General features: G+C 42.9%; 1 pseudogene; it reads right to left on the bottom strand.

Moving 5' to 3' along the window:
* Positions 1-8801: 8801 nt before the first annotated feature.
* Positions 8802-8901, bottom strand: LOC113307147 (annotated as a pseudogene).
* Positions 8902-10506: the final 1605 nt, after the last annotated feature.

Genomic DNA, 10506 nt, shown 5'->3' with positions numbered 1-10506 from the left:
CCGGCCACATCGCCGCGCCAAGGCATGCCAACCATGCCACCCGCACCACTGTGCAAATGGCAAACCATGCCAGCCGCACCACTGTGCAAATGGCAAACCATGCCAGCCACATCTCCGCGCAAGGCATGGCAACCATGCCAACCACACCACTGTGCGAATGGAAAACCATGCCAGCCACATCTCCGTGCAAAGGCATGCCAACCATGCCAGCCGGACCACTGTGCCAATGGAAAACCATGCCAACCACATCTCCGCGCAAAGGCATGCCAACCATGCCAGCCGCACCACTGTGCCAATGGAAAACCATGCCAGCCACATCTCCATGCCAAGGCATGCCAACCATGCCAACCGCATCACTGTGCCAATGGAAAACCATGCTGGCCACGTCTATCACGCCAAGGCATGCCAACCATGCTAGCCACACCATGCGCCAATGGCATGCCAAACCCTTGGCCCCACCATGCCAAGCCAATCGCACCTTGCCTTGGCCCCAACCATGCTAGCCGCACCATTGGCCAATGGCATGCCAAACCATTGGCCCCACCATGCCAAGCCAACCTCACCTTGCCTTGGCCCTACCATGCCAAGTCGTCCGTACCAAACCCTTGGCCCCACTATGCCAAGCCATTTGCGCCATTGGTCTTACCCCCACCATGCCGGCTTTCCCCATGCGTTTACCAAAACAAAGGAGTACGGCGATCAATGGCCACCCTTCCATCCTGGATGCAAATCCTAGCCATCCAAGGTCGCCAAACAATGCATGGTAACCTTTGGCCCAAAACTCTAGTTTTAGCCACGCCAAACCGCGCCAAGGCATGCCATGCCACATGTGCCAATGGCATGCCAACCACCTTTTCGCGCCATACCATGCCAGCCTTCCCTATGCGGTTACCAAAACGAAGGCTTGCGACGATTAACGACCACCCTTCAATCCTAGATGCAAATCCTACCCGTCCAAGGTCGCCAGACAACGCAATGGTAATGTTTGGCCCAAAACCCTAGTTTTGGCCACGCCAAGGCATGCCATTCCACATGTGCCAATGTCATGCCAACCACCTTGCCGCGCCATACCATGTCGTCCTTCCCTATGATGCTACCAAAACGAAGGCGTGCGACGATCAACGACCACCCTTCAATCCTAGATACAAATCCTAGCCTTCCAAGGCCGTCATACAACGCATGGTAACCTTTGGCCCAAAACCCTAGTTTTGGCCACGCCAAACCGCGCCAAGGCATGTCATGCCACATGTGCCAATGGCATGCCAACCACCTTGTCGTGCCATACCATGCCGGCCTTCCATATGCGGCTACCAAAACGAAGGCATGCGACGATCAATGGCCACCCTTCAATCCTAGATGAAAATCCTAGCCGTCCAAGGTCGCCAGACAACGCATGGTAACCTTTGGCCCAAAACCCTAGTTTTGGCCACGCCAAGGCATGCCATGCCACATGTGCCAATGGCATGCCAACCACCTTGTCGCGCCATACCATGCCGGACTTCTCTATGCGGCTACCTAAACGAAGGCCTGCAACAATCAACGCCCATTTTTTCATCTAAGGTGCATATCTTAGCCGTCCAATGTTACCAGCTAACGCATGGAAACCTTTTTCCCTAACTTTTGGCCGCGCCTAAACTAGGCCATATTAAAGCCATACTGATCATGATTTCATTCCACTGGCTACCAAACGAAGGGTTGCAATAATCAACAGCTACCTTTCCTCTTAGGATGCAAAATATCGACCGTCGAAGGTCACCACCGATCCTGCAAGTCTCCCAAGATCAACTTTCCAGACAACAACAACGTGCTACATGTTTTCCACATAAACACTCGAGACATCAATGCATGTCACAAATTGGGGGATGCTCATTGGGTATTGGTTTGGCGGTTTACAACGTGCGCCATACACTACGCCAGTTATAAGAAAGTGTCATAAGGATGAGGCAGTTAGTAAATACAGGGAGTAATGGTGAAACACTTTCTTTTATGGAACTTCAATTCCAAGCGTTAACGGTTACCACCTCTTCCCATTTACTCACCCTTTTTCCATTTCTTAATGAGACCAGAGTACGTTTCACTTCGACTTGTATAAATAGGTATTACCTATTTTCACCGAACAACAAGTTCTGGTCAGGAGCATACAACACTCAGAAAACGTTTGCTAGCTTTCCTATCTGTTAGCTTCCAACTTTCTGATACAAGTCACAAAACAACTACTCTTCCAGAATCAACTATTCTGGTCTCAACACTCTCTTCGCTTCCCTCTCCAAAACCAACCTTTCTCCTCAACTTTGTGACCGAAGCAAGTATGGAACGGACATTTCTTGGTTTAGGTCGGACTTGTACAGATTTATCTCTCGAATCTAAAGTACTCCCTTGCAGTACATTGTTTAAGGTTTAGATTTGTTTCTCACCCACATCACACGAAATTACCGAAACCAGCATAAACTGTTTTCACCCTCAAACAATTGGCGACCACAGTGGGAGATTGGTCTTTCAGTTACAATGTCAATTTTCAATACTCGATCTCATACTTTGACCCAGACGTCAGGACGGTAGAGGCGAACGATCCGCTCAGGGATCGACAACTCAGATACCAGACAGCCCGATACGATCCGCTCATGGATCGACGACTCAGTTACCAGACGACCCGATTACCAGTCATGACACGGCAAGGGGCGACTGGGGACTTCCCAGAGGTTAAAAGCAAACGATCCTCCCAGGTATTGACGACTTGATTATCAAGTGACTCAGGGATGACTATGGACTTTCCACGATTGCGGTGCTTCTCACAATACTCAGACTTGCACCTGACTCATTCTTCGTTAGTAGATCCAAAAAACCGAGTAAGTCTTTCCTAGACAAAATACATGGTTTAATATTTCAAGTTTTCACGGGAATGATAAAAACGATATCCATGTTATGTTTCATCCCATGTCATCTACCGACACACAACGTTCACGGTTCCATATCTTCCCTGAGATGTTTGTGTCACTTACAATCATAACCAAAAACGGCATCATCCTAAAACAGTTCATCCCGAATAATAATCCAAAACCCTCATAGGAAACACTTGTCTATCAACCCAAAAATCCAGAAAATCAAAACCATAAAGCCAGGTGTTTCATTTGCCTTTCAAAAAAAAAAACGAAACAGAAGAATTGCAGAAGACAAAAGTGCATTCAAAGGAAGCCATTCAACGGTGTTTTTCTCTTCTCGAAGAAGGCGTCCTTCGTCATTTGGAGGACCGCCTATTTTAGCTCCAACTCTTTGGAAAACCTTTCGACCTCCGCTTCTTGTTGTTTGACCACGTCCGCAGAAGGACCTTCGGTCACCTTGGCCTGCAACTTTTGGATCTCAGAGAAACCCTAACGCCCAGTTCCTCGTGGAATCAGTCACCTACCTGTACGTACCTACTTTGCATAATAACGATTCATGGAAGGAATACCTATGGCTAGGATTTTCCCCAAAACAAGAAAACAAATTGAAAGAGAAACGCTGGAGTACATATCTGGAATACGCTTGCCCATTTTATTGCTACCGCGCTACCGCTAAACACCAGGACGTGAGAACAAAGATACGAGATAAAAAGGAGACACCCCTTTCATACGCATAACACTTTTGGAATTTGAGTAAGGAAATGATTTCCTATTTGAGCAACGTATGGAAAGAGGAAACTGCGCCCGCAAGAACAAGTCCGCGCCGCTCCAAGCGAACGCTGTGCCAAGCCAACAGTCCGCGCCATGCCCAGCCAACAATCCGCACCATACCAAATCCAAGCCAGCGGCCACGCCAAGCCAGCGCCCATTCCAAGCCGATCCAGCGCTAAGAGCTTGCATCTTTCCAGCGCCAGCATCTTGCATCCTTCCAGCGCTAACAGCTTGCATCCTTCAAGCGCCAGCAACTTGCATCCTTACAGTGTTTCCCTTTGAACGCCCAGTAGAAGGGAATCAACAATCTAATTTCATCACATGCAAAGATCAGGAACGACTTCTCCAAAATCGAAGCAAAGAAAATCAGCAACCCCCTGAGTTCATAAAGACTCTCTTCCTGTCAGGAGCTGCATGATTTCCGGGGACTTCGCCCACAAAATCGTGTAGTCTATGGTGAAACACTTATGTGAGATTTTGTAGGCGCAGCGTCAAGACATATTCGCAGCCCTCAACCGCAGTGCATCAGGGAAGCAGCTGTTTCCAACCAGAGAAGTCGTTCCCAAACCCCAACCTCTCGTGGAAAGCACGATTGATATATGGAACTGGGGACTCCTAACCATTGTTCGCTTGAAGGGTGTCCAATTTGACAACACACTGATTAACGTAGCCTTTCCGCTTCAACGTTCGCTCCAACAACCGCTTCACTTCAACGTCCTCCAGCAGCGGCTCCGCTTCAGCGTTCGCTCCGACAGCCGCTCCGCTTCGACGCTCGCTCAAGAAGCCGCTCCGCTTCAGCGTTCTCTCCATAAGCTGCTCCAGAATCCGAAGCCGAAGCTTCAGCGTTTGGATCCTTAAGTTTCAATATCCTTTCCAAGAGCCGAAGCTGCTTCAACGATGTTTCTTCCTGCAAAGGGTCGTACCACCACGCTCCCCATGCCATGGATCATGATCACAGCCAGCCAACCTTCGTAATCATGACCGCCTTTTGATCCATCTCTCCAAAACTTGTGATCATGGACAGTTTGCTCGCTTACGCGTCCAGCCAATCCTTTTACTTCCATGGATGCCCATATAATTCCAGCCAACCTACTTTGTTACCACGACAATGTAGTCTCTTCTGATTACATATGCTACCAAGAATTTTTGCCGCTCATTTGTTGATACCATCCAGAGCTTCACCACAGCAGTAATCACTACAAAAAAAACCTGTACTCCTCCATATTTTAAGTTCCACGTGGAAGAAGTAACAAAATAACCAGTAAGAACGCACGATGGTGATGTCTTTATCATGGTCAACCCACTGACCATACAATATGGAAACATGTAAACCATACTTGGGGACTGAGGATATACACGGAATCCCTTCACTGTCAAAGCTCAGAAGCCACGCTCAACCAAAAGGTCATAGCCACAACAAGGTCATCTACTCTTCCAGGGTGCAGTGCAAGAAAATCATCACCTATCAGTCCATTAGACGCCGTCAACACTTTACAAGGCCGCGGAGGATCCCAAGCCAGCTCAGAGGAAAACAATTTCAGAAACTGAAGAAAAATGCGACTGGGGACTTCTCCTCGCAGTCCATCCCGACGACCATCAAAGACTCATGAGATAACTCCAGATACACGACTGAAACAATTTCTTGAAGAAACAGAGGGAGCCATGATAAACAACATAACTCTCTTATTCCTACCACTTCACGATCCAGGATATTTCATCATGTGATATTCTGATCACCCCAGCATCACATCCAGAAGAGTACGATAAGCTTATATCAAATCATGTGGGCATGGATTCAAAGCGATGCAATAAAAGTAGGCTACACATGGGGACTACCAACATGGGACGCTTTCACGCCCCTCAACCAGGTTATTTCTGATTTCAACATCATCACTGTCGAAGTTTTACGAGCCGCAGGAATTTCTCAACATGTGTACTGATAGACACATTTTTGTGTCCGATTTGTCTCGATTCTATATATTGTTAGGGATCATTTTTGACTTATTATGGTGTTTTATTTATTTGTAGGTATTTTTGTCTAATAAACATTTTTGGAAAAAATTGGCTCGAAAAGTTGTCGGAAAGCACCCAGAGGACATTTGCTATTCGGACTTTCACTTTGGATAAGGGGTAACCTAATTACTATAGGGAATCCCATTCCAGGAAGTTGCTAATCGCACCCCTACTCTGGATAAGGGTCAACCATCTTCAACATTAAAAAAAAAAGGATTTTGGCGGGGAAAAAATGCAGTTAAAGAGCATTTTTGGCAATCGTGATTTGAAGGAGTTTGAGGTCGATTAAACCTCTGATTTTCATAGGATAGACTCCTTATGGGTCTAGGAATCTGATATGGGTGTTTAAATCGATCAGAATGGGCTCAAACGACGGATTTTTCTCACAACAAGAAAATATGGAAAGTCACGTGTATGACCTGTTTTAGGGAATTTTAGAGTGATTAAAACGATGTAAACCTTCCCAAAGATTTGTATCTATCTAAGGAAGAGTTTAGAATAAAAAGGAAAGCTCAGAAACGCGTAGAAATCCTAAAACAAGAAATTGTCGCAACTTGACCGTGAAGAGAAGGAAAGAGATTTTGGAAGATTTGGGAGAGATTTAATCGGTATTTTTGATATAAATAGATGTCTTGGGTCATATAGAAGAGGTGTCGAGAGTTTGGGAACCTAAGGAGAGCCAGAGAAGAAGAAATCAGAGCTTTACCAAACTCTGTTTCTGCTGCTGCTGTTGTTGAAGAAGAAGAACGCGAAGAACATTGACCCTCGGTAGACAGTCGCAGAAAAGTGTCACTGTTTAACAGCTGAAGAACATTAAGCTGTTCAGGGCAGTCTTATTCTAGGGTCTTAAAATCAGCGACAAAGCAACAGTTTTTCTGTAACAATTCCATTGTAACAGCTGTTTTGCAACACCAATACACTGTTGCAAACAGTCTGTGTTATTACTTTTCACTCTTTTAATCATCTTTTGAGCAACAAACACATAATTTGAGATCATGATTAATATGAGGAGCTAAACCCCATTGCTGAGGCGATAGAGGAAGCTATTTTTCCAACAAAAAGTGGTATATTCTATTTTATCTTTTTATTTGCAATAATTATATGATTATTTGCCTTGAAATATTATTGAATATGATTTTAATTTGAGTGATTGTGATCTATTTTGATGGTATGCTTAGTTTTAAGACTTTTGATGCTTCATACTTGGTATTTACAATTATTACTTTTGAAAATCTACTTGTTGCAATATTTTAGAATCAAATGAAACAAGAAAATTGCATAAATATAAGTATTGGTTTAATCACTTTGAACTTGGAAAATAGTGGAATCTTAGCCTCAGTGTTTCTTTTAGTATTAATATCATCTTTGATTGAGTTTGCTATAATTTTTAGTGAGTTTTCTATTTTAATATTAGGATTTAAGTCTAATTAATATTCTTCATAAGTCTGAGAATCGAACCACTTTTACCGCTATCTACAAATCACATCAATTTTTGGCGCCGCCAACGCGGACTTGTTTTTAGGGTTTTAGATTCATTTTTTTTGTTTTTATTATTTTTGTTTTTATTATTTTTGTCTTTTTTTTTATGTTTTTGGGTATTTATCTTGTGTCTACAGGTTCTGGATCATAAAGAAAATTTAGCTAAGGAGTTTGGTGATTTCATAAAGACTTGGAGCTAAAGATTAAAGCAAAAAGAACAGAAAAGAAGACAATTTTATTTTTTATTTTTTTTAGACAATTTTAGTTTAGGGTTTGTTTATTTTATTTAAAAAAAAAACTGTATTAGGGTTTATTATTTTTGTAATTTTTCTTTATTTTTTTGGACTTTTGGACTTTTGGACTTTGGGACATTATTTTTTTTATTACCCTACGAAAGGGTACTTTAAATATAAACTGTTTGCAGAGAAGGAGCACAATTATGATATTGTCTCTGCACCTTGGGTTCGTATACTAGACATCGGAGTTAGTGGACCGAGTCGACTACAACCGATTCATCCCCCGTCTGGAACGGGAGGTAAGATTCTAAACACTCGCGAATCCCCTGTCAGCGAGTTACTGGACTCCTTCGTATGCATATATGTTGAGGACTGAATACGGACATTTATTTTTCTAGTAAAAGGCAAGGCCTGGCCATACAAGATAAGGGTTCGGATTTCATCATCGTTCTCTTCTTGCCCGCTTTAGGAACACGTAACCTATGCGAACCTAAGCCTAAAATTTTGACTAGAACGAGAACGATAGGGTAACGAGCTTAACAGGAAAGTCATTCGAAAAATATTGGTTACTCTTTTAAGCATACTTCGAAGTTCTTGACGGTTTCTGTAAGTTGAATGCGTGACTGCGCCGCCTTGTAATACCGGTGAGGCCTTGGGTATCAAAGCTCCACCGAGCTTCCCTCGCCTCTATTCAACTTACCTTAACTCGGATTGATTCCAGAGGGGTTTGCTTAAATTGTAACGAATTCCCGTTCGAAGGATTAGAAGATGGTCTAGAAACAATCTAAGTGGAGCCATCATGCTTTTTGTTTGATAGAAATCAATAGGTTTGATTTGGTTGAGTCGGCCTTGATCTGTGTTTGCTTACCCTTCCAATTTAGAAAATTCTGTTGTATGCTTGAACGTAAAAGAGACGCACTAGGTAGATTTGTTAAAGAGAAACCTAGTAGTTCGAAGCGTCTCGATTACCTTAATCTAGAAAGTCCGGCTTTTGAAGAGTCTGTTTTTGAACGTTCTATGACTGAGGAGAGAATCCCTATTGCTCCAATAGCGCCAGAAATGGCAACTTTGAAAGCTTTGTTGAATCCAACTAGGACTACCCGTCGTCCATGTATTAAGTTAGCTGAAACGGAGGCACCCTATGAACTGAAACCTGGGACCTTACAGATGCTCCCAATCTTTTTAGGGAAAGAAAATGAAAACCCTTATTACCATGTTAGGGATTTTGAGGAAATTTGTAGTACTCTAAGAATTAGAGGCTTAGATGATGATGCTTTGAAACTTAGGTTATTCCCATTTTCCCTGAAAGATAAGGCCAAGTCGTGGCTGTATAGTTTGGACTCCGAGTCAATTGAGACATATGAACAACTTACATCTGCCTTTTTCAATAAGTTTTTCCCTAGGCACAAAACATCGTCTATTAGGACGCAAATATGCACATTTTTACAACAAGAGGGAGAATCTTTATATAGTTATTTGGAAAGGTTCAATGATTTATTATCCCAGTGTCCTCATCATGGTTTAGAAAAGGTTAGGCTAGTTCAAATCCTTTATAAGGGTTTAGATTATTCCACAACGACCATGGTTGAGTCTCTATGCACTGGTGGATTTGAAAACCAAACTGTTGATGGGCGATGGAATTTTTTAATGAAATCGCCAAAAAAACCCAGCAATGGGAAAATAGTAGGGCACCCCAGAAAACAATTCTTTTAAGTAAAGGAAACGTTAATAGGGTAGAAGGAGGCTATGAATCAGATGCCAAAATTGCTGCTATAGCAAAAATGTTAGAAGCTTTAGAAGTGGGCCAAACTAGTGGTAGAGTGGAGCCTTATTGGGAAGGCCAGAATATTGAAGAGCAGGCCAATGCTCTTTATAATAACACTAGATTTGATAACCGTCAAAAGATTGACCCATATTCAGAAACCTATAATCCTGGTTGGAGAAACCATCTGAACCTTTCGTGGTCTAAGGGCCAAAGTCAAGGTCAGTTTAGTAATTCTAACGCTCCCCCGGGTTTTGGCTATACTAAGAATCCTTCAGGACTAGCTCAGTTTCAGAATCAGTCAGATAAGAAAATCCTAAGTTTAGAGGAATCTCTCGCCTTGTTAACTCAGAAAACTGCAAAATTCCAGTTATCCGTAGAAGAGAGTCTACAAGCTAGTAACAGGATAGGACAAGAAAATAGTCAGGCTATTTCCGAGTTAAAAACCCAGGTTGGTCTGATAAGTGATTCTTTGAGAGAAAAAGGTAAGTTTCCTAGTCAAACACAACCCAACCCTAGAGGAGTTCATGAATTAGGTGCAAAACCATCGAATCAATTGAATGTTGTTAGAACCCTTAGAAGTGGTAGAGTTATAGACAATAAGGTAACCATGCCCGATAGTGAACATACTGTAGTTCACCCCTCAGGATCTCACCTCTCAGGATCAGTAGCTGAAGAGACTGATAAAGTTTCTAATGATGTGAATTCGGTTCTTGAAAGGTATGATTTTAGGTCTAGATCCCCATTTCCTCAACTATTAGTACCAACAAAGAAGGAATCGAACTTTAATGACATAGTGGAGGTTTTTAAGCAAGTTACCATAAACCTTACCTTATTAGATGCAATTAGGAAAATTCCTGCTTATGCCAAGTTCCTTAAGGATATGTGTACGCGAAAGCGAAAACTTAGCGTCCATAAGAAAGCCTTTTTAGCTAGTCACGTAAGTTCAGTCATTCAGAACACCACAACTCCAAAGTACAAAGATCCAGGTTCTCCTACCATTGCTTGCACAATAGGTAACTTCCGAGTAGAAAAAACTTTACTTGACTTAGGAGCCAGTGTGAACTTACTGCCATTCCATGTATACTTACAGCTAGGACTTGGTGAAATGAAACCTACTCAGATGACACTGCAGTTAGCTGATAGGTATGTTAAAATCCCTCGAGGTGTTATCGAGGATGTTCTTATTGAGGTCGAAAAGTTTATTTATCCAGTGGATTTCGTGGTCCTAGATACCCAACCTGTCCCTGAACCAGAGAACCAGATACCTGTGATTTTAGGTCGCCCATTTTTAGCTACGTCTAATGCGATCATTAACTGTCAAAATGGTGTGATGAGTTTATCTTTTGGTAATATGACTATGGAG

The sequence above is a fragment of the Papaver somniferum genome, chromosome 8 (genome assembly GCF_003573695.1).
Source record: "Papaver somniferum cultivar HN1 chromosome 8, ASM357369v1, whole genome shotgun sequence".
NCBI lineage: Eukaryota > Viridiplantae > Streptophyta > Magnoliopsida > Ranunculales > Papaveraceae > Papaver > Papaver somniferum.
The sequence above is the reverse complement of the archived record's forward strand: the minus strand, read 5'-3'. Positions and strand labels throughout refer to the sequence as shown.